Genomic DNA, 26,125 nt, shown 5'->3' with positions numbered 1-26,125 from the left:
AGTCCAAAAGGAATCTATTGTTCATTACTTCATTTGTGGAGGGAATCCAAAGATTCCTGCAAGTTTGAAGTCCTGAAATAGTTTCATCATGTGTTAGAGAACCCAATAATTCCTGCAGATGTTGAAGTTCTTATTAACAATGTTTATCTTAGGAAATCCAATGTTTTCTGAGAATTTTGAAGTTCTGTATCAGACTTATCAACAATTTTTCATCTCAGTGTACCCAATGATTCCTACAGGTTTTGAAGTTCTGTCATAGTCTCATTATCAGCTATACTCTTTCAGTGTTAGATGTTTCTTAGGTCTTCTCCTTTATTTCAAAGTTTTTCTCTTTTTCCTGTCTCTCTCTAATGGACAAGGCAAATGCAGCTCATTGACACCCATCTTATTTCTTCTCCATCTGTAGATCTGCAAGCAAACCCTTTCTCCCAAATAGTTAACCTATCTGGTCCCTTCCAATCACCACTTTCTAGATCTCTCCACATCACCTGTTAATTACATTGGAGCTTCTTGCACTGGACACTGTCCTTCTGTTGGGTTAAAAAGCCTATATTCTCCCCAGTTGTAATCCCTTTCTTATATCTGATTGCTTCTCTGCTGATTGATCATATCAGAGTCCTGAACTTCTAAATGGCTGCCATCATGCCCCACCTGTCTTTTGTTTGAGGTTTTGAAGTTGGGCCCTTCCTCTCATTTCCCTGGGTCAATCTACATTCTGAGGTCCAATAGAAGCCTCTGTCACATTTCAGACATAGAGTTTTAGGTATTCTCTCACCCTGTCTTCTCCCTCTATCTCTATGCCTACATTGAGTTCTCAGATGTCCTACTTTTCTACCTTGAAGTCCCATGCCAAGAGGGACCATGTCTTCCCATGTTCATCATAGTCTTGGTATAATAAGAATTTGTGCCCACTGTGGCACAGAATCTTATGATCTCCTTTAAAGGAGCATCTTTGTGTAGTCCCCATGCAAGTCTTCTGCAAACCTCATTAGCATTTCCTTAGCCAGTTGTCTGATCATTATTCTTGTAGCTGCATTTTCTTCAATAGTTCTTGTGATAACTGTCTGCAGACATCCCACAAAATCAGCAAAAGTTTCATTGGGACCTTGGTGCCGATGCTTTTATAGCAGCAGCAGCAATTTGCTCATATGCTATCATAGGGTAATTAATCTGTGCTAAAGTATCTGCATATTGACCTTTACCTTCTAGTTGGTCAAAGGTGATTTGTATGTTATCTCTAGTTTGCTTATTGTGTTGGGCTTGTATCCTGCATAATTCACTATACTCCAAAAGTCATAACAAGTTTTGTCCAGGTTCTAAACATGTCCTTGCTATAGATTTCTAATCACTAGGGGATAAGATTTCATAAGCCAAATTCTCTAGTAATATTTTAACAGAAGATGATGTTGCCTCATAAAGAATGCAACCCTTTTAAAAATCCTTAATATTTTCCAAATCAAAAGGAATATATCTTTTCCTGGCTTGACCTGAAGAATCAGATTCTTCAATCACAGGGTATGCTTCTATTAAATCATATATATAGCCTGTCCTTCTTTTTGTTTTTGCTTTAATCAGTGCCTTTTGTAATCTTGTCATATGCTGCTTCATAGGTGGTACTGATTGTGTAACTGCCTATCCCCCTCCTCCTTCTCCCTCTACCAGGTAGGTCAGGGGATGGGGAATGGCCCTTGCTGAGAAGCACCACACTCCTTAATTTCATCAGCTTTGTACTTAACTCCATTCTTACCTAATTCTTCATGCTTTTCACTTAGTTTGTTTGGATCCTCCCTCTCCTGCACTTTCTTCTTTTCCCTTATTCTATAACTTATATAATTTCCTAAAGCCAGTTTTATTATGTTATATGTATAAAGTGTTTCTTTAGAAATTGAGTCAAGTCCATTATCATTGTAGTATTCACATAGTTGCTCTCTTACTAATTTCTACTCCTTTGGGTTTAATTCTTTTTCCTTTGAGAACCAAGGAGATGTGTATTGTAATGTTTCTAAAAGCTCAATGATCTGCTCCAAAGTTACAATCAAACCTTGGTTTTTTATCCCATTTAACTGGAATACTACTTTAATTCTTTACAAAGTTTCCTTCTTGTACTCAGGCTCATTTCACAGATGTAGGTTCTTGGTCCCTGTTTGAGTGCCAAGATGTAATGTTCTCTGGTTTCTGGTTTGGTTCGTTTTCCTAGGGGTCTCTTAAAGCAGCCTTTGTTTCAGTTCAGTAATCACCACAAGAGTAGACAGGGGTTAAAGTGCAAATCTTTTATTATCTACTTCTTGGGGCCAGGCAGCTTTCTGCAGAGCCTTTTAGAGCGACCTTGGTCTCTGGAGAAGTGAAGGAGGACAGGTCTACCACAACAGTGCTGATGAAGATACAAATGAATAGTTCAAAGGTTTGTGCTTCAGCCTCCAGCCACAACAAAGGTGGAATGAATCTGTCTGAGCCTTTGCTGGTTGTTATATATACTCCATTATCATAGGTGTGAATTTTGTGAAACTATATTAAGTACTAAGTACATGTACTGAACTAGAAAACTATTAAGTCAATTCCACTAACTTAATACCTTGTAAGAATCCTAGTTTCAGAGTTCTGGCCCATAATAATACCTAACTTTTTCTAAAATTCTATTTACCTCCTCAACTTCTTTCTTATTTATTTTGTAGTTCAAGTTATGTAGTTCTATTAGAACAAGGTTGAGATCTTCCATTAGTATAGTTGTACTGTCTAATTCTTTTTTGCAAATCTCTTAATTTCTTCTCTAGGAACCTGGGTCCTATACCCTTTGGAATATATATGTTTAGTGATATTAGTACTAAATCTACTAGTGGTAGTAGATTTGTAGGATATAGGTTCCTTATTTCTTTTAATTAGATTATAATTAGATTTGCTTTTGCTTTTCTGAGATCAGGCTATCCCTACTCTGTTTTTTTTTTTTGTTTTGTTTTTTGTTTTTTTGGGGGGGGGTTTGGTTTTTTTGTTTTTAACTTTAGCTAAAACAAAATAGATTCTGCTCCAGCTAATTATATTTATTCTGATGTATCACTCTGCTTTAAATGTGTTCTTGTAAACAACATATTGTGAGGATTCTGGCTTTTAGTCCAGTCTGTTTCCGTTTTGTGGTTGAATTTAACCCATTCACATTCACAGTTAAAATGACTAATTCTATATTCCCCACCATCTTATTTACTCCAAATTATTCTTTTATATTTCTCTTCTCCTTTCCTTCCTCCCCTGTGCTTTTATTCTATCATTACATTTCTCAAACAGCTCTATCCTTTTACACCTTCTCTCCTTTTCTTTTCCCTTTCTCTTAATATTTCTGTTCTCCCTTCTATTAGCGTCCCACTTTCCTTTCCTTTTTCTTTTTCTACTTCCCTATTACAAAATGAGACTAGTTTCTCTATGAAACTAAATATGTCTGATATTCTCTTTTTGAGCTAAATCCAATGAGATTAACACAATGCTTATTCTCATCGCTTTCCCCCCTCAATTTTAATAGATCTTTCCCCCCCTTATATTTATTGATAGCTATTATTATTTATTATAAATTTTTTAAGACACTTTGGAATGGAATTTCTCTTTGTATCTCTTGCTGTTGCATTTTGTTGGTGATGTATAAAAATGCTGAAGATTTATGTAGATTTATTTTGTATCCAGCAACATTGCTAAAGTTGTGAATTATTTCTAATAACTTTTTATTAGAATCTCTGGGGTTTTCTAAGTATACCATCATATCATCTGCAAAGAGTGACAGTTTGATTTCCTCATTACCTACTCTTATTCCTTTAATCTTTTTCTTGACTCTTCTTGCCGAGGCTAGCGTTTCTAATCAGATTTACAAAAGGTTTATCTATTTCATTGGCTTTTTCATAAAACCAACACTTGGTTTTATTTATTAATTCAATAATTATTTTTTTTTACTTTCAATATTATTTATTTCTTCTTTTAATTTTTGTATTTCAAGTTTGATTTTTGGTTGGGGGTTTTTAATTTGGTCTTTTTCTAGCTTTTTAAGTTGTAGGCCCAATCCATTAATCTTCTTTTTCTCTATTTTGTTCAAATAAGCCTCTAAAGATATAAAATTTTTCCTCTTATTACCTCTTTAGCTGCATCCCACAGATTTTGGTATGATGTCTTATCATTGTCATTATTGTTCTATAAGAAATGATCAGCAAGATGATTTCAAAGAGGCCTAGAGAAATTAACATAAACTAATGCTAAGTGAAAATAAACAGAACTAGGAGATTATTGTACATGGCAACAATAAGATTATATGATGATCAATTCTGATGGAAATAGCTCTTTTCAAAAATGAGATGATTCAGGTTAATGGCAATGATCTTATGGTGAAGACAGTCATCTACACCAAGAGAGAAGACTGTGAGAACTGAGGGTCTATCACAATATAGCATTTTCTCTCTTTTTGCTGTTTGCTTGCATTTTATTTTCTTTCTCATTTTTTCCCTTTTTGATCTTATTTTTCTTGTGCAGCAAGATAATTAGTATAAATATGTATTCACATATTGTATTTAACATCTACTTTTGTTGTTGTTGTTGAGGCAATTGGGGTTAAGTGACTTGCCCAGGATCATACAGCCAGAAAGTCTTAAGTGTCTGAAGGCAGATTTGAACTCAGGTCCTCCTGACTTTAGTGCTGATGCTCTATGTACTACACCAGCAAGCTGCAGGTTACCATCTATTTTTACCACGTTTAACATATGTTGAATTACTTGCCATCTAGGGGAGGAGGTGGGGAAAGGAGAGGAAATTTGGAACACAAGGTTTTGCAAGGCTCAATGGTTAAAAAGTTATCCATGCATATATTTTGAAAATAAAAATTTTAATAAAATAAAATTTGGGGCAAACTTTTTTTTTTTAAATCTTGAATTATGATGTTGGCTTTTTAAAAAAAATCTTGACTGTTAGATATCACAATAATTGTTCAGTTGTATATCTTTGATCTGTTTTCTGGGTCACTCATTTTTCCAATTAGATATTTCACATTTTCTTCTACTTTTTCCTCATTTTTAAATTTTGTTTCTGTTTTTTTTAAATATCTCATGGAGTAAATTACTTCCACTTGCCCAATTCTAATATTTAAGGAATTATTTTATCTTCTGAGATTTTGCACCTCTTTTGTTCCTCATTTGGTCAATTCTGCTTTTTATGAGTTTCTTTTTTCTTTGATGAATTTTTTTTTTGTGTGCTTTCAATTTAATTTTAACTATTCTTGCTTTTAAGGAGTTATTTTCTTCAGTGAAGTTTTGTATTTTTTTTTACTTCAAATCTTATTTTTAAGGTGTTACTTTTCTCAATTTTTATGCTTTTTTTTTTTTTTTTAATTTTTTATTTTATTTTATAATTATAACATTTTTTGACAGTACATATGCATGGGTAATTTTTTACAACATTATCCCTTGCACTTACTTCTATTCAGATTTTTTCCCTTCCTCCCCCAACCCCCTCCCCCTGATGGCAAGCAGTCTTATATATGTTAAATATATTACAGTATAATTTAGATACAATATATGTGTGTAGAACTGAATTTTTTGTTGCACAGGAAGAATTGGATTCAGAAGGTAAAAATAACAGTTTACATTCATTTCCCAGTCCTTTTCTGGATGTAGCTGGTTCTGTCCATCACTAATCAATTGGAATTGGATTAGCTCTTCTCTATGTTGAAGAAATCCACTTCCATCAGCATACATCCTCGTACAGTATCATTGTTGAAGTGTATAATGATCTTCTGGTTCTGCTCGTTTCACTCAGCATCAGTTGATGTAAGTCTCTCCAAGCCTCTCTGTATTTCTCCTGTTGGTCATTTCTTATAGAACAGTAATATTCCATAACATTCATATACCATAGTTTACCCAACCATTCTCCAATTGATGGACATCCATTCATCTTCCAGCTTCTAGCCACTATGAAAAGGGCTGCCACAAACATTTTGGCACATACAGGACCCTTTCCCTTCTCTAGTAGTTCCTTGGGGTATAAGCCCAGTAGTAGTATGGCTGGGTCAAAGGGTATGCACATTTTGATAACTTTTTGGGCATAATTCCAGATTGCTCTCCAGAATGGTTGGATTCTTTCACAACTCCACCAACAATGCATCAGTGTCCCAGTTTTCCCACAGCCCCTCCAACATTCATCGTTATTTGTTCCTGTCATTTTAGCCAATCTGACAGGTGTGTAATGATACCTCAGAGTTGTCTTAATTTGCATTTCTCTGATCAATAGTGATTTGGAACACTCTTTCATATGAGTGGAAATAGTTTTAATTTCATCATCTGAAAATTGTCTGTTCATATCCTTTGACCATTTATCAATTGGAGAATGGCTTGATTTCTTATAAATTAAAGTCAATTCTCTGTATATTTTGGAGATGAGGCCTTTATCAGAACCTTTAACTGTAAAAATTTTTTCCCAATTTGTTACTTCCCTTCTAATCTTGTTTGCATTAGTTTTGTTTGTGCAGAAACTTTTTAATTTGGTGTAATCAAAATGTTCTATTTTGTGATCAATAATGGTCTCTAGTTCTCCCTTGGACACAAACTCCTTCCTCCTCCACAAGTCTGAGAGGTAAACCATCCCATGTTCCTCCAATTTATTTATGATTTCGTTCTTTATGCCTAAATCTTGGACCCATTTTGATCTAATCTTAGTATGTGGTGTTAAATGTGGGTCCATGCCTAGTTTCTGCCATACTAATTTCCAGTTTTCCCAGCAGTTTTTGTTAAATAATGAATTCTTATCCCAAAATTTGGGATCTTTGGGTTTGTCAAAGATTAGATTGCTATTTTTATTCACTATCTTGTCCTGTGAACCTAACCTATGCCACTGATCAACTAGTCTATTTCTTAGCCAATACCAAATGGTTTTGGTGACTGTTGCTTTATAATATAGCTTTAAATCAGGTACACTTAGACCACCTTCCTCTGACTTTTTTTTTCATTAGTTCCCTTGCAATTCTCGACCTTTTATTCTTCCATATGAATTTTGTTGTTATTTTTTCTAGGTCATTAAAATAGTTTCTTGGGAGTCTGATTGGTATAGCACTAAATAAATAGATTAGTTTGGGGAGTATTGTCATCTTTATTATATTCGCTCGGCCTATCCAAGAATTTTTGTATTTTTTGTATTTTTGTATTTTTGTATGTTTTGTATTTTTGTATGTTTTGTATTTTTTTTTACTTCAAATCTTATTTTTAAGGTGTTACTTTTCTCAATTTTTATGCTTTTTTTTTTTTTAACAAAACAGTTCATTATCCTTGTTTAATTTTCTTGCCTAACTTTTTTTTTTTTTTTTTTTTTTGCTATAGCACTCCAGTCTCTCTCTTTTTATAATGTTTCCAGAAATTCTTTTGGGGCTATGTAAAGTCCAGGCTAACTCCCTGGAAGCCTCAGGATCAGCCAGAGTCAGGATAAGTAAAAGTCCTTGTTTTTTAGGGCGAAAAGGTAAACTGCCAGAAGTTTTGCCAAAGATCTCTTCTCAATTAGGGAGTCCAGAAACTCCACCTTTCTCCTCCACTTCCTGCCACCAAGAGAATTCTGGCCTCTCTCACCCTACCCACTAATCCTTGCCCAAGATTATTTGTATACACCAAACTTTGAGTAAGCACCAAATAGTGAAAAGAACCATTTTCCCAAACATATGATAATAGAGTCATTGTCTCACAATCAAATAGGAAATTAGCCTCAAGTGTTTGGTTGTCTGACTCAAGCACACCTTTTCATAGTTTCAGCCCTTTGCAGAGTTAAGTCCAATAAACATTTTATTTGAAGCTTTTATTGGAAGTGTCTGGGAGATGAAAGTTCCCATGATTCAGATTGGGGCTGTGAATCCAGCTAGCTCCAGGGATCCTATCTTGCTGTTTCTTCTAAACTAGCCTGAAGATGTAGAACACCTCACTCTGATTAAACACAGTCCTGGGACCTTTCATCAGGTCTTCTCTGATTGTGACAGAAGGATCCCTGTTGTACCCCAACTCTTATTTATTTATTTATTTATTTATTTATTTATTTATTTATTTATTTATTTATTTGCACTGGTTTGTTTGCTCTGAAACACACATTTGTTGTTTGCAGGGGAAATCTGAAGAACTTGAAATCTTCTAACCTATTCTGCTATTGACCCAGAATCATCCCCTTGCTAGGATAATTTTGAGGATTAAATGTAATTAAAAGCATCTTATACATTCTACCTTTATTTTGAGATTATTTCTAAACTACCATGTATATATATATATTCTTTGTGTAGAGTTGTTTTCATATGTTCCTTTTTTTTAGACTTTGAGGTTTTTGAGACAAGAATGATGTTTTTGTCCATTTGTTTGTTTTTCTATTTATCCTTAGCTTTTAGTGGTGTTACTACAAATTAAATCCTTTCTCCACTCTAGCACACTAGTAAAATATGAGGAATATGACAATGACCTTCCCTTTATCTTTTTCTTATAAATATTTGAGCCAGATTCATCAAACAATTAGTTAGCAGTTAATTCAGTTGTTTTCTATCTAATCATTACTTTTTTTTTCCTTTTCTTTCTTTCTTTTCTTTCTTCTTTTCTTTCTTTCTTTTCTTTCTTTCTTTCTTTCTTTCTTTCTTTTTTTTTTTTTTTTTTTTTTTTTTTTTTTGCTAAGGCAATTAGAGTTTAGTGACTTGCCCAGGGTCACGCAACTAGTAACTATTAAGTGTCTGAGGCTGGATTTGAACTTGACTTAAGGGCCAATTCTCTATCCACTGAGCACAGGCCTTCTTACACACTTTTTTTTTTCCCTCAAAAAAATTTAATGGTGCATTGTTGACTCACCAAATAGAGTCTTAAGTTCACTATCATACAGATAAAAGATCTTTACAATATGATGACAGCATATATCTTCTCTTTTACTCATCTTTCTTTATCTTACACTCCAGTTAGTTGTATCTGCCTTTCTCTAATCGTATTTTGCCAGTGGCAGCTACTCGGTGCAGTGAATAAAGCACTGGACCTGGAGTTATCTGTCTGATTTTGGACAAATTATCTATTGTTTGTCTGAGTTTCTTCCACTTTAAAATGTGGATAATATTATCAACTACTACTCTGTTATTGAGAGGACCAAATATGCTAAGATTAGTAAATACTTGGCACATAGTAGACACTTAATTTTATTTATTTTTTCTTTCTTGTCTGTCTTTGCTTACACCATTCCCTTATATTTCTGCACATTGATGGATTCTGATTTTTTTTTTTTTTTGAATACTGACCTCTAAAGTACAGCTTAAATATATAATATCACAACAAGGCTTGTTTAGTGGTTATTGGGTTTATCTGGAACTGAACATAATTTTATTTTATTTTTTAAAAATGGAAATATGTTTTATGTAGTAGCTTGGGTAGAGGATTCATAAATTCTTCAAATTCATAACATCTTTGCCCTATACATTCCCCTTTCCCATTTAAACTAGTTTCGGTATATGGCATGATAACTGGAGAATATTAGGTTGTTCTAAATTGTCCTTTGCATTGTTGTTCACCCAGCTAGAAACATAATTAGGAAAGATGTGATTAAAATCTAAAAGAAGTGAATAAATAAAATTGTATGCCTCTGTTCCTAGGCTAACTGTGGCACCTTGACTCAAAGCCCAGACATATTTATTGCAGCATTGCATGGACAATTTCCAACTTTATATGTTCATTGAACATTTTAATTCTCTCTCTGAAATTCAGTGTACCATATTCTGTTCAGCCTTTATTAGACAGAGATTCTATTTATCACAGATGAACAGATTGTATTCATACATTATTGTAATTCATTCATAGATCCCTGGACTCTAAGTACTCTTAGGAATATAAGAAATATATGTGCTATCATTCTATGAAAGGTATAACATTGGTATGGGTCTTTTACTTTTCTTAAAAGAATATAAAAATGCACTGATTATATCTCAAGGTCTTTAATTTGATTGGGATCAAAAGAACTTGAATTGAGAAATGGAAAATCCTTGCTTGAGAAGTCAAATCAATGAACTCTTTGTTTTGTATTTGTAAAAACAGTGTGTTTTTCACCTTTATCTACTTTAAACCCTTAAAGCTACTTAAACTAAGGGATTTAAGAGTTATTTGTTTTAGATGGTTAAAAACAAGATTTTATTGAAAGAGGGAGTAGATTAATTTACTTTCCTTTGCCATATTGATAAATTTTCTTGTATAGCAACATTTTGTTAAACAACGCTTCATGCTAGTTTGAAAAGAAGTCACTGTTTCAACCTTTTTTTTTCACATTGTTATCATCAGCAGGAAAAGATGTTGGAGTTGAAAGAACAATTTATTTTTTTTTAAAGTATGTAACCATGAAAGTACTGTTAATTTTCTCAAACAAAACAGTCACTAAAATATTAAGAATGATACTGAGGGAACATTGGCAATAGGGTCGAGGTGATATACAATCTATTATTAAATATGCACAAGGCATTGATCCTGACATATTAACCTTAACTAATTTTTGGCACATAGAGACATTTTTCACATAAAAATTTGTCCTAACGTTTAGCACTGAGGAAGTCTGACATGAGGAAAGAATCACAGGAAAACACCATTAACACATGAATTAGCCCTAGAACACCGCTAAAATTAATGTGATTTATTAATGTTACATTCTAAAATAAAGATTTGGAGCCTCAGATTGATTGTAGATTTAGAGGAGGTAGTAAAGGAAAATGTTTATATTTCATAGCAATACACTTTGGGGAGGATAACGGACTCACAAAAAAATTTATATAGGTAATCAGAGCCAGAAATGTGAGAGAAGCACATTATCTCAGTGTTGGAAGGACTTTTAGAGGTCATCTTGTAGACCCACAGCTGCTTAACAATTCTTTTCTTCTCTACCTGATAAGTCATCACTCAGAATTCTAAAGTAGATTTTAACTGATGGAGAACTCACTACCTCCTGGGTCAGTTCATTTAACTTTTGCCAAGCTTACTTATTAAAGAGACTGTTGCTTATATTAAAAAGAAGTCAATTTCTAACAGTTATTTTCAATGATAGTCTCCAAGCCAAAGAGCACACACAAACACACACACAGACATATATAGGTGCGTATAATATTTCAAATTATTGAACATATTTCCAAAAACAGAAGATAGATGTGCCTAAATCATTTCCTGTTTCAGTCTAAACTTTCCCAATTTCTTCAATGAATCCTCAAAAGACATAAAATCAAGTATCTTTACCATGTAAATTTTTTAAACTTCTGATCACTGTACAATTTATGAACCTTTATTTGTCCCATCAAAAAAGCAGTACTCATGTGCTAACAATACTCTTGATAAGTACTTCCTTGTTCTGGACACTGACACAAAATATAACCTCAGATTTCATTCTCTCTCTCTCTCTCTCTCTCTCTCTCTCTCTCTCTCTCTCTCTCTCTCTCTCTCTCTGTCTTTCTGTTAGTCTCATTTTATTGTACTATTAACTCTTTTTTTTTTTTAACAAACTATCTAAACGTTTAAATTTCTTTAAAATGTACTTCTATTTGACTTTACATTCCATAATTTTGCAAAAAGCATAGCCAGTGCCTCATCTACTACCTCTGTATTGGATATACATAAATATATATATAATTCATCTAAGACAAATGAGAGGAAAAGAATAGTTCAATTTACATTCTATTTACAGTAAACCTTCAACAAATCTTAAGTGAAATACAATTAAGATCTTATTCTATACTACTTAAATTCAACTGGACACTCAATTTCTTTTTTTTTTTTTTTCCTCTTCCTTTACCCTTTATATATTTTTTTTATTTTAAAATTATAAAATTTTTGACAGAATATATGCATGAGTAATTTTTTTATAACATTATCCCTTGCAATAATTTTTCCAAATTATCCCCCTCCCTCCCTCTGCTCCCTCCCCCAGATGACAGGCAATCCCATACATTTTACATGTGTTACCGTATAACCTAGATACAATATATGTGTGTAAATCCAATTTTCTTGTTGAATGTTAAGTATTAGATTCCAAAGGTATAAGTAACCTGGGTAGACAATAGTGCTAACAATTTACATTTACTTCCCAGTGTTCCTTCTCTGAGTGTAGTTGTTTCTGTCCATCATTGATCAACTGGAAGTGAGTTGGATCTTCTTTATGTTGAAGATAACCACTTCCATCAGAATACATCTTCGTACAACATTGAAGTGTACAGTGATCTTCTAGTTCTTTTAATTTCACTCAGCATCAATTGATGTGAGTCTCTCCAATCCTCTCTGTATTCGTCCTGCTGATCATCTCTTACACAGCTGTAATATTCCATAACCTTAATATACCATAATTTATCCAACCATTCTCCAATTGATGGACATCCATTCATCTTCCAGTTTCTAGCCACTATGAAAAGAGCTGCCACAAACATTTTGGCACATACAAGTCCCTTTCACCTCTTTAGTATTTCTTTGGGATATAAGCCCAATAGCATCAATGCTGGATCAAAGGGTATGCACAGTTTGATAACTTTTTGGGCAGAGTTCCAAATTGGTTTCCAGAATGGTTGGATTCTTTCGCAACTCCACCAACAATTTATTAGTGTCCCAGTTTTCCCATATACCCTCCAACATTCATCATTATTTGTTCCGGTAATCTTGGCCAATCTGACAGGTGTGTAGTGGTATCTCAAAGTTGTCTTAATTTGCATTTTTCTGGAACACTCTTTCATATGAGTGGATATAGTTTCAATTTCATCATCTGAGAATTGTCTGTTCATATCCTTTGACCATTTATCAATTGGAGAATGGTTTGAGTTCTTATAAATTAGGGTCAGTTCTCTATATATTTTGGAAATGAGACCTTTTGGATCTCTTTATTACTGGACAATTGAAACTCGTTTGAATCATCTCATTGTTGAAAATAGCCAAGTCCATCAGAACTGATCATTTTATAATCTTGTTTTTTTAAAGGCCTAATTTCTTAAATATACAGAGCTTTGACTCAGATTTATAAGAATGTTAGCCATTCTCCAATTGATAAATGGTCAAAAGGATATGAGCAGATAATTTTCAGTTGAAGAAATGGAAACTATTTCTAGTCATATGATTAGGTGCTTTAAATCACTATTGATCAGAACTGATCATTCTTAGTATAAATACTACTTCATTATGGTATTATGCTGGACATGATTTTCTATAGTCTTTTTGGTAATATCTTATTTAAGATTTTAGCATCAATATTCATTAGGGATATTGGTCTATAATTTTCTTTCTCAGTTTTCAATAGGCCTGGTTTAGGCATCAGTACCATGTCTGTGTCATAAAAGGAGTTTGGTAGGACTCCTTCATCCCCTATTTTTTCAAATAGTTTATATAGCATTGGGGCTAATTGTTCTTTAAAAGTTTGGTAGAATTCACATGTAAATCCATCTGGTCCAGGGGATTTTTTCCTGGGGAGTTGATTAATAGCTTGTTCTATTTCTTTTTCTGAAATGGGACTATTTAAGCAATTTATTTCCTCCTCTGTTAATCTAGGAAGCCTATATTTTTGGAGGAAGTCATCCATTTCACTTAAGGTATCAAATTTATTGGCATAAAGTTGGGCAAAGTAACTCCTTATTATTTCTCTAATTTCCTCTTCATTGGTGGAAAGATCCCCCTTTTCATTTGTAAGACTAACAATTTGATTTTCCTCTTTCCTTTTTCTGATCACATTTAACAAAGGTTTATCTATTTTATTGGCTTTTTCATAAAACCAACTCTTGGTTTTATTTATTAATTCAATAGTTTTTTTTTTTTACTTTAAATATTATTGATTTCTCCTTTTAATTTTTGTATTTCAAATTTAATTTTTGGTTGGGGGTTTTTAATTTGGTCTTTTTCTAGCCTTTTAAGTTGTAAGCCCAATTCGTTAATCTTCTCTTTCTCAATTTTCTTCAAATAAGCCTCTAAAGATATAAAATTTCCCCTTATTACTGCTTTAGCTGTATCCCACAGATTTTGTGTGATGTCTCATCATTGTCATTATCTTGGGTGAAATTATTAATTGTTTCTATAATTTGCTCTTTCACCCAGTCATTCTTTAAGATGAGATTATTCAGTTTCTAATTACTTTTTGGTCTATTTATCCCTAACTTTTTACTGAATGCAGCTTTTATTGCATTGTGGTCTGAGAAGAAGGCATTTATTATTTGTGCCTTCCTACATTTAATTTTGAGATCTTTATGTCCTAATATATGGTCAATTTTTATATAGGATCCATGAACTTCTGAAAAGAAAGTATATTCCTTTCTATTGCCATTCAGTTTTCTCCAAAGGTCTATCATACCTAGTTTTTCTAATGTTCTATTTGCTTTTTTAATTTCTTTCTTGTTTGTTTTGTGGTTTGATTTGTCTAAATCTGAGAGTGCAAGGTTGAGATCTCCCACTATTATAGTTTTACTGTCTATTTCTTCTTGCAGTTCTCTTAACTTTTCCTTTAGAAAGTTAGATGCTATACCACTTGGTGCATATATGTTTAGTATTGATATGGCTTCATTATTTATGCTACCTTTCAGCAGGATATAGTTTCCTTCCTTATCTCTTTTAATTAGATCAACTTCTGCTTTTGCTTGATCTGAAATAAGGATGGCTACCCCTGCTTTTTTGGCTTTACCTGAAGCATAATAGATTCTGCTCCAACCTTTTACCTTTACTCTATATGTATCTCCTTGCTTTAAGTGTGTTTCCTGTAAACAACATATAGTAGGGTTCTGACTTTGGATCCAGTCTGCTATCCATCTTCGTTTAATGGGAGAGTTCATCCCATTCACATTTAAGTTAAAATTACTAATTCTGTATTTCCTGCCATCATATTATCCCCAGATTATGCTTTTTTCCCCTTGACCCCCCTGAACTCCTTCCCCAATATTTAATTTATAGACCTCACTTGTGATGCACAGCCCTCCCTTTTTAGTATTGCTCCCCCTCCTTCCAAATCATTTCCCTTTTCTTGTACCCTTCCCTTATTCCCCTTTTCCTTTTTTCCTTTTCCTCTCCCCCCTTTTAATGATGTGAGAGAAAATTCTTTGCAAAACAAATATGTGAATTATTTACTCTTTGACCCTGTTCTCATGAGAGTAAGATTCAGACAATATTTCACACCCTCTCTAAATTCCCTCAGATGTAGTATATTTTTCTTTTCCTCTTACTGGGATGTAGTTTCCCTCTTTTTATTACTCCTTCCCTTTTTTCTGATACTACCCCCTTCCCTTTACTACTACCTCCTTTTTTATATCAGTAAAATCAAATTATCTATGCGGACTTTCTATATATTCACAACAGAGATACAGTTATCATGTGTTCTGTATACCTTTTTCTGTTTCTTTTTAGTCTTGTGGATGTAGATCAATTTTTTTTTAAGTCTGTATTTTTTTTTTTTCTTAGAAACAAATGGAATTCCTCTGTTTCATTAAATGACCACCTTCTTCCATGGAAGAAATGCTAAACTTATCTGGATAGTTTATTCTTGCTTGCAATCCTTCATCTTTTGCCTTTTGGGATATCAGGTTCCAGGCCCTTTGATCTTTTAATGTGGAGGCAGCCAGATCTTGAGTGACTCTTATTGTGGCACCTTGGTATTTGAATTGCTTTTTTCTAGCTGCTTGCAATATTTTTCCTTTGTCTGGTAGTTCTGCAGCTTAGCCACAATATTCCTTCAAGTTTTTTTTTAGGGTCTTTCTCTAAAGGTGTTCGATGAATTCTTTCAATGCCTATTTTCTCTTCTGTTTCTATTATCTCTAGACAGTTCTCTTTAATGATTTCCTGTAAAATAGAATCTAGCCTTCTTTTTTGGTCATAGTTTTTGGGAAGTCCAATGATCCTTAGATTATCTGTCCTAGATCTATTTTCCAGGTCTATAGATTTTCCCAGTAAGTATTTTACGTTTTTCTCCAGCTTTTCATTTTTTTTTTTTTGTTTGACTGATTCTTGGATTCTCAATGAACCATTCATTTCTATTTGTTCCATCCTGATTTTTAATGAGTTATTTTCTTCATTCACATTTTTTAGTTCTTTTTTATATGCCCAATGAGTTTTTAAATGAATTATTTTGCTCTATTGAATTTTTTCCATTTTCCTAATTTTTTAGAGTTATTTTCTTTTTCCAATTCAGAAATCCTTCTTTCTTGAGAATGTTTTATCTTTTCCAATTCAGAAATCCTACTTTCCTGTGATTTTTTAACCTTTCCTAATTCACAAATTTTGTTTCCCTGCATCTCCTGTGAATTCTTTATTTTTTTTCCAACTCAAATTTCAGAACATTGTTATTCCCTATCATAGCTTCTCTTTCCTTTCCCCATTTTTCTTTAAACTCTCTTAACTTTTTAATAGTCACTTCTAGGAGAGAGTTATGTGATGGGGGGCAGGTATAGTTCCCCTTTAGGCTGTTATCTGCTGACTCTCTGCTGTTAATTTCCTTTGGGTTGGATACCCACTCTTTCTCTGTGTAGAAGGAATCAATGGCTCTTTTTAGCTTTTTAGTATGGTTAAAAATCTTTTGGGGTCTGCCCTTGGGGTAAGACGTTTATTTATTTATTTCTTTATTAGCTTCCTCCCAGACTGGATGGATGCAGCGGCCCCTGTGCCTGATCTAAGAGAGAGCTCTGGGAGAGAGTTCCCCTCCCCCTCCCTGGAAGTGCCTCAGAGGTGATTAGTAAGACTGCATTGTGAGGGTTGCCCAGTGAAGGACCCTGCTGTGTGACCTAGAGACTTCCCTGAGGTTTAAGATTGAACAGTAAAGGCTACAAAAAGCCCAGCCAATGCGTCCCACAGGGCGTGGATATCAGCAGCTGACCTGAGAAGCCTCTGTGCTCAAACTGGAAGTGTCTGCCCAGAAACCACAGTCCCTATTTCAAAGGTTCCACTTCTCTGGGAATTCCTGCAGCTGCTAGAGTTCCCCAGCCTCAGGCCAAGCACAGCACTATGTGGATTAGATGTTGCCTTGGGCTGTGTCCCTGCTGTTCAAGCTCTTAACTACCCCAAGGTGAAGCCAGGACAGCAGAAAGTGGCTGCACAGCCTTGCCGAGATCTGTTAGGTCACTTCCAGATTGGGGTGGTTCTAGAATCTGGCTTTATATTTTAAAGTGGCTTGATTTGTCTTCTGAATTGATGTTTTATAGGCAGAGAAAAGCTAACAGGCTGTGCCAGATTCTTCTCTCCCAGAATTCTCGCCAGCTCAATGGGCGCAGTGTGCTAGCACCTAACTGTCTGTGCTGGCCTTTTTTCTTTCTCCCCTTGGAACTGATCTTTTCTGTTGAAACTCCAGATTCTCTTCAGCTGGTACATTGTGCTTTCAATCCTTGTGGTTTCTATCAGTCTAGTGTTATTTTTGAGGCTGATTTAACTAATTGGTAATGAGGAAAGTAGGGAGCTTACAGATTGGTGCGTATCTTCTCCACCATCTTGGCTCTGCTCCCTTCCCCACTTTCAAATAAATAAAATAAAATCAACCATAGTTGTTCTCATTAAGAACAATGTTTTATCATCAGATGATTATCAGTTACCCAATCATTTCATATTTATTACAAGAAACTTTATTAAATAATGAAGATAAACAACATTAAAAATAGTCTGGATATCTTCTTCATTTTTTCTTTTCTCCCTTCATAAAAATAAAACTGGTTTACTTTAAAGTTGTTAATGCTTTCAAACCACTTTCACATTCATGATTTTCTTTCTTCCATTTTTCATTTTGAAATTCATTTTGAAACTATATGCAATTTTTTTACTGCTTTTAAAATTACTTTAATACAACAATCAATGCCCAAAGCATTCATTAAACAAAGTTTTGAATGCAATGAAAAGATTGCAGGAAAAAAAAAAAAACTGCCTAAAAGAGAAATTGTTTCCCTGTACCCCTTCCACCTCTTGCCTCCTACAGGTAACATTTAATCTATACCAATAAGTAATGAAGCCAAAAGAAATAATATTGATTAATAGTAAAAGAATAATTGAGTCAAACCCTAATCACTCTTGCTAAACTATTTAAGATACCTTCTCCTCTTATATGTCACCTCTCTTAGCTTATATTTCTTTAATGTATTATTAATTCTTGAGGAGGAAAAAATGAGATTGGCAATGTATTAAGTATATTAACTAATCTTATGCTTTAAAATGGGATCAATTATCTACAAATAAGAGTGTCAATAATGTTACACATTAAAATATTCAATAGATTTGACTAACAACTTTTTTTTTCAATAGTTCACAATAAAATCAGCAGTAGAAATTCCTCTACTAATACAGGTTGCAATACTTGCTAACTTTTCTTTCAGAGAAGCTCTTTTTTGTGCCTTAACATAAGTCACTAACTGAAGAAAACATTTATAGCATTCTTTGCTTGTCTTATTTATTTCATATAGGAAGGTGTTTAGGACAACACATCAATCTTTAAACACCTCTACAAAATGATACAGACAAAATTAGAGATTTGAAGACATTAATGGAAAAAAATAATTGACTTATATTTTCCTGAATCACACAGAAAATAAAAGATCTCATAACATTCCAAACATGGAAAACTATATCTAATAATAATAAAATCCTTCACTTTTTCTGAGATAAAACCTTTATGGTTTACCAAACATTCTTGACAATCTAGAATCTTCATTGCTTTAAGTAAATAAATATACATATGTATATACACACACATACATACATACATACATACATACATACATATATATATGTATATATTTGTGTGTGTATGAAACTGTTGTCCACTATATGTTTATTTTGTCTACTTTTTTTCTTTCTTTCTCCTTTTCCTCCCTTCCTCCCTCCCTTCCTCCTTCCTGCCCTCCTTATCTTCTTTTCTCCCTCCTGCCCTTACTCCCTTCTTTCCTCTCTCACTCTCTTTTTTCCTTCCTTCGTTCCTTTGTTCCTTCCTTCCTTTCTTCCTTCTTTCCTTCCTTTCTTCCTTCCTTCCTTCCTTCTCATCATTTCTAAAATACAACAATCACCACATCAATGAGATCCTAAGTAGAAAACATATAGGAATATTGCTGCCAAATTTTGAAGCCCCCAGATCAAAGAGAATTTTTTTTTTTTAGAAATTTTATATCAATATGTATTTTAATCCAAACTAAAGCATTAGATAATCAATACTTGTATTCCATTCAAGAATCTTAAAGGAAAATTTTGCAAGAAACAAGAAAAAAACAATTCTAATACTCTGGAGGTACAATTAGGAGTGTACAGGATTTATCAGTAGCCACAATAAAAGAACTCAGGTACTAGAATCATATCTAGTGATGATCAAAAGAACTAGGCCTGTGGCCAAAAATATCATATTCAGGTAAATTATTTATGATATTGAATGAGAAAACAAATGATTATTCAATGAACTTACAAATTTTCAGGACTTTCTATCAAACAAATCTGAACTTTGTAGAAAATTTAACATATGAGACCCAATATCAAGGTTCAATTTCAAGGAATTCAACATGAACACATTGTTTTTTGTTTTGTTTTGTTTTTTAACATAGGAAACAAATACCATATGTTTAAGATTGACAACAATAGGACAGCTGAAAAGAAAGGTTGGGGCAGAGTTGTAGGGAAAAAGAGTAATTATGTCATACAAATGATGTGCAGAGGAAGAATTGACCGAAGTAATAGAGGGGGCAAGGGGACTGATAGTTCTGAAAATTACTAGGAATGGGTTCAATAGACAAGGGTATGGCAGCCTCCATAATCTATAAAGAAATAAGGGAGGAGAAATGCATGGATCAGGAAGCAAAGGGTGTGGGAAGAAGATAAGGGAGAAATCTATGGGTGGGGAGATGTTAAGTAGTAGCAAGGCAAGTTAGGAGCAGAATTAAACCAAAAGATCAGCAGTGATAGGAGAGATATGTGTGGGAATGTGTGTGTGTATGTGTGTATGTGTGTGTGTGTGTGTGTGTGTGTGTGTGTGTGTGTGTGTGTGTGTGTGTGAGTGTGTGTATATTTATCCCCTGGTTGGGGATGGGAAGGGATGAAAGAGGAGAATAAAAACAAAGTTAAAAAAATTAACAGCTGAGAACAAAAAGCAATTTACAAGGAAGTAAAAATGGTCCCTCATGAATATATTTTCTTCTACTTGAATATAATTACTTCTATATAATCTCTTTGATTTATTATATATTTTGACTTCTCCACTTCTCTGTCTTTGAGGTACAAAAATGTTTTTACCACAAAGTGTAATGGGAAATGGCTTCCTGATTAGAGAGAATTTATAGAAGTACTCAAGAAAGAATCTAAAAATCAAGTGAATTTTAAAAATAAAAATCATTCAAGAAAAAACAGAAAATCATGAAAAAAGTTGTCCAACTAGAAAAAGAGATATATTGTAATGGGCCTGGAACTGATTTCCCCTTTGCAGAAGGGAGCCGCCCTAATGTCAGTCATCTCCAGGATGTGGTTCCGGGTCGACTAATAGAGCTACGTGTCAGTAGATGCGTGGAACTATGAGTTGCCTGGCCATATAAGGAGAAAAACGTCTAGGCATTGCTAAAGGAGCTGGCCCCGCCCACGAAGGGAGGAATCGGGGAGGGTCCAAGAAGATTCTGTATAAAAGTAGGGAACAGCAATGGCTCGGGGAGACATTTTGGGGAGCATACAATAAAGAACAGCTCTGTTACATGTTGGCTCTCTGTTTGCTTATTCCCTGCTCCTGTCTGAGATATTAGGTGAGTTTAAGTTCATCGTTACAGACCTAGAACTATAATTCTAATTTATTGATTTCAAATCATGTTTCCTTTAAATTGAAGTGTTAGAGCAGTTCATCTTCATCTTCAAAGAGGATGAACCAGTGACTTCTTTCTAAAATACATTTTTAGAATTCAATTAAAAAAGAATTGATTCAAAAAGAAAAAGAGAAATGCTACAAATCATTGGTAAAGACCAATTGGTAAAGAATCGTTTTCTTCTAATTGCTTTTAAGGTTTGATATTTCAATGAAAGAGATGGTTTCCCTATCTTTTGATACTTTGATATTTTGCTAGACATGCAACTAACACTGATAGCTGTTCTACTTAAATCTTCTGTTTCTTCCTTTCTAATCCTAAATCAATCTTTGCTCTCAAAGTAAGCAATTACTTCTTTTTTGAAGGACATAGTAGAAAATAGCAAAAGGGTTGTCTTCTCTTCTGCATTCCATGATTCCTACATTTAATCTTTTATCCTTATTTGTAATATCAAAATATATTTATCATCTTTAATAAACTTTTCACCTATAATTAGAATTTGCTCTCTCTTGATTCAACTAGACATACATATGTGTATATGTCTCCTGCAAGATTTTCCAAACACTTCTTTCTTTTACTCCAAATTCATTTCACCCATACTTAATAATATGTTATTTCATTTTCATTACCTTATTGAAATATTTCTTTCAATTTTGCTTAAAAAAAGATAATTTTGATAAGATACCATTATGTGTTTATATATAGAGAGAGACACAGAGAGAGACAGAAAAAGACAGAGAGAGAGAGATGGAGAGAGAGAGAGAGAGAGAGAGAGAGAGAGAGAGAGAGAGAGAGAGAGAGAGAGAGAGAGAGAGAGATTTATTTTGTATACCTATGCATTTGATTTTATGCATTAAAATATTTTGAGAAAAGATCCATAGACTTTTCCATATCAAAAAATGTTTTTAAGATACTGAAAGGTTAGGAACTTCTGGTTTATGAACAGAAAGTTGTCAACTACATGGAGGATAAGAGAAATTTGAGTTAAAGCTATTAAGAAACTATTGCAATAGTCTAGGCGAGAGGAGAGGAAAGCCTAAACTAGGACACTGGTCCTAAGAATAAAGATTAGGTGGTGATAGTGGTGGTGGTGGTGGGAACAATCAGTGAGATAGTGAGTTAGCATCTGTAAAATCTGGCAGTAGAGTAAAGGTATCAAATATTTGGCCCGAGACTCACAACATGTGCAAATGCTGCCAGAATCAGTTTAAGATATGATTGGAACATATTTAATGAAATTTTAAAATATTACAAAATATGGATAATTTTACATTTTAAAATTATATACATATATATGTTATATATATATATACATATATATATTTATATACATATATATGTTACATATACATATATATGTATATATGTGTGTATATATATGTATATATACATATATATGTGTGTATATATATATATATATATATATACATATATAAGTTGATCCATCCCAAGTCCTGATTAAGATATTAGCTTCAGGAATATTACTTATATTTAAGTGAAAATTACATATAATATATATTTTAATCAGAGATAAATACACATATAAATGGGTATAAGGAAATACACAGAGAACCAAGTATATATAAAAGAAAAAGGAAATTATAGACAATCATTAGAAGTGATGATGAAGGAAGAGGGAGTCAGTAGGATGTGAGAAATTAATTCAAATTAAATCCCTCTATGTATTTTTGTGATCATTTTATAAGGCTTAGTAAATTACTTTATTATATTTCAAAACTTGAAGGCTATGCTGCATATGTAAAATAAAGGAGGCCTCAATGGAATGGGAATGAAACAGAATTTTAGCAATTTTAAGAATTGGAAGGAATTTCACAGTCTATATAATATAACTATATTATATAACATCTAAACAGCAATCCTTTGTGATATGTCCCAAACAAGTGTTTTCATAGCTTTTGTGGGTAGACATCTAGTGAGAGAGGAATTTACTATTTCTCAAGACAGTTCAGTATACTTTTTGTTCTGGAGACATAGATTCTAATTTTGGAAATTCCATTAGCTAGTTGCATGGCATTAATTATAGTTTCATAGTTTTAGAGCTGGGAGGGAAATTGAAGGCTATGGGGTTCACTATCCTTAGATGAGGAACCTATAAGGCACAGAGAAGGTGATAAATTTCCCAAGAGTCACATAGTTGATAAGCAGAAATAAGAAACCAAATCTTCTCAACTCTAACTCATCAGGCTAACTAAGTGCACCTCCTATATAATTGATTAACAACTTTTATGTCCGTTTTTTTTTCATTTGTGAAATAAAATTCAGACTATATGATGTGTATATTTTATTCTAGCTCTAAGACTCCAGAAATATTGAACTCAAAATACAGCAAACCATCATGTGTAAGTATATGTGTATATGTGTGTATATGTGTGTATCTTACAATGTGTGGTACTAGAAATAGAAATATTCCCTAAAAAATAGTAATTGTAACTAAAGTAAATTATTCTGCAAGACAGAAGAATTCAAGTCCAGTTTTATAACAGACCTGGAAAGCAAAGCTTCTTCTTATCCAGGCAATCAAAATAGAATCTCTAGGAAAATAACACATGGATGAATATACTTATCTCATTTAAAAACACTCCAAATGTCATCACTACATCAAGACATATAATTCAAGATATGTTACAAAAAATTTGAACACTATATATGTTCCAAAAGTTCATTGCTAAGTTGTTTGCTTGAACTTAAAATTGCATTTTATCTTACCAATGTTATATAAAGCTGGTAAAATTCCAGTTTACTATAGAAGAGCTTATTCATTTTAAAAGGAGAAGAGATGTTATATTTTTGAAGGAAAAGTGAAAGAACAAAGTTTTGCTGGCCTATTAATAACAAAATACAATGGGAAAAATGAGTGAATGAGAAAGTCTTTTTTTTTTTTTTTAATCATACCTGTTGATTTTTAAGAGAAAACATGTTTGAATAGAAAACAAAGAAATAGTGAAAACTACTTTCAAGTTGATGGCATATAGATTTATTATCAAATCAATTTCACTTAGAAACTTTTTAATTTTCTTGGCTATTATACAGCCATATTGTTTGCAGTCTTCTTGCTCCTCTGACATGATCTGTATCTCTTTCTGACTCATTAAAATGAGAAAGATTGAAAAAAGAGAAAATAAAAGATAAAGGTAAAATGGTGAGATGATTTTTGTAAGATGATGGTGCAACTTTACTTTTACACATAATTAATAGATTGATCTGTCATTTATCTGTATATGAATATATTTCCTTATCTGTGCTCTATCTTTATTTATCTATCATTTCTCTACTAATGATTGATTGAAGATAAGGGAAAACACTTTAAAGAAGATGTATATGGATCATAAAATTACACAATTAAAGAAATAGGTCAGAAAGGGACTTCATAAACTATGTAGTCTCAATTTTATAGCTGAAAAAAAAAAAAACTGAAATAGATCCAGATGCTGCTGCCACCACTGTTGTTCCTGTTAGGGAAAAGGGGGAAAAAGTGTTAACTAAGCATCTGGACCTTGCAGCTGTATTGGCCCAATATAAGGCTCTTGTTTTTATTTCTAGTGAATAGGTAGCAGGAAAAAAATAGAAAAATAGAAAATAGAAAAAAATAGCCTGAGAGTTGTACTATTTTGTCACATCAATACCACATAGATACGGTGCTAAATGAGGAAAAGACTGTGTCATCTGAAGACTGAAGGAGCCATGATTCAGGTTGTGTGTGTAACAATTAGCTGATCAAGAAGATCTATGTGAAATGCAGCATAAGTGACACTAAAAGACACCCGAAGAAACTGATTGCAGCACAGAGTGGCACCTATTGGAGTAAGATCATCCTGAAGAAATGGTATGCAATCTTCAAGGATCATGTTTCCCTGTGTGATATGAGATACATGATGGAATGAACCTGGACTTTTATTATCAATAGGAGCAGCAGGCCTGCCAAATATGGAGACCCCACTGGTACCCCAAATCCACATTTTTATGTCTTGTTAATAAAAGTAATTTAAATGCTAAAATAAATTCATATAAATATATTGAAGGTAAAATTTGAATCTGGTGATTTCAAAGAATGTGTGCTTTTCCCATGTCACACTTTTATTCCTCTGTTCAAAGGAATTTGATCAAAGTGGAATTAATTTAGTGGAAAAAGAGGAAGAAGATTAAAAAAAGATAACCATTAACATAATGATCTATGCTGGCCACCAAGTGACAAAATACATATTGGTTACTTTTTCCAACAAGAATTAGCTTGGGAGAATAGGAAAGAAGCTGTTATTCATATATATGAGAAACAATTGCAGGTTAAAAAACAAAAGGCTGAGGAATAGATACTCTCTCTCATGTTTAGTCATAAAATATTTCTAAATGTTGCAGATTAATTTCATCAATAAAAATGTAGTATAAATTTTAAGGGTGGATGTGTTCTAGATCAGGACTCCATTCCTAATGTCACTTAGCTGCCCATAAAGATTTAAATCTTTATTTAAAATGTATTTAATTTAATTTATTTAAATTAAATTTATTTATTTAATTAATTTATTTAAAATGTATTTAAATACATTTCTGTATCTGCATTATAGCTACATCTACGTCTCTCTATATTCATGAAGTAGGATTGTGCTATTTATCTACGAACTCTTTCTTAGAAATAAAACCAACATTCATACATGACCTAAAATAACACACATTATCTATCTATCTATCTATCTATCTATCTATCTATCTATCTATCTAACTATATATCTTCTCCTCTACCTATCTATCTTCTGACATGATTTCTCCCGGCTTCCAGTCCATTTCTCTATTCTTTACACACCATGGTATCATCATCATCATCATCATCATCATCATCATCATCATCATCACAACAGTGAATGAATAATGAGTAAAAACTGAGAATCAATAGTAAAAATAGTTTAGAGTAAATAATGAAAAGGAAATGGTATGTATCTTAGAGAAAATTATATTATTTTATGCAAATGTTCTGCCAATCCTTCTGTCTCAAATTTTCAAACTAGATTTGTTCTTTGCCTTTTCATTTTAAAACAAAACATTTTCTAGGTAAAAGCTGTTAATCATTTCAGCTGTGCTATAAAGCTGTCATCATGGGATTTTATTTTAGTGGAATTTTTTCTTTTGTAGTTTAGTGAAAAATGAATTTGGTGGCATAGAATGTAGTCTGTGGATTAATAATTGTCAAAATATGAGCAGCTGGTGGGACTTTGGAGTAGCAATTTGTGCCTCTGTCCCAATGCCCATGGACCTACTTTGTCCTATACTCTAAAATGTCTCACATGTGGAAGAGATCATGAGAAATGTGAACAGGATTTTTGACTTAGACATATAAACTTGAGCAAATTCTTGACAATGACAGGATTATCAAAGGAG

The 26,125-nt window shown here is 33.1% G+C and overlaps 1 pseudogene; it reads left to right on the top strand.

Moving 5' to 3' along the window:
- Positions 1–24,662, top strand: part of LOC141543977 (ubiquitin-like protein 5 pseudogene) — a 34,555-nt pseudogene extending 9,893 nt beyond the window's left edge.
- The last annotated feature ends 1,463 nt before the right edge of the window (positions 24,663–26,125 follow it).

This window comes from Sminthopsis crassicaudata, chromosome 5, assembly GCF_048593235.1.
Source record: "Sminthopsis crassicaudata isolate SCR6 chromosome 5, ASM4859323v1, whole genome shotgun sequence".
NCBI classification, from domain to species: domain Eukaryota; kingdom Metazoa; phylum Chordata; class Mammalia; order Dasyuromorphia; family Dasyuridae; genus Sminthopsis; species Sminthopsis crassicaudata.
This window is presented reverse-complemented; position numbering and strand designations above follow the sequence as displayed.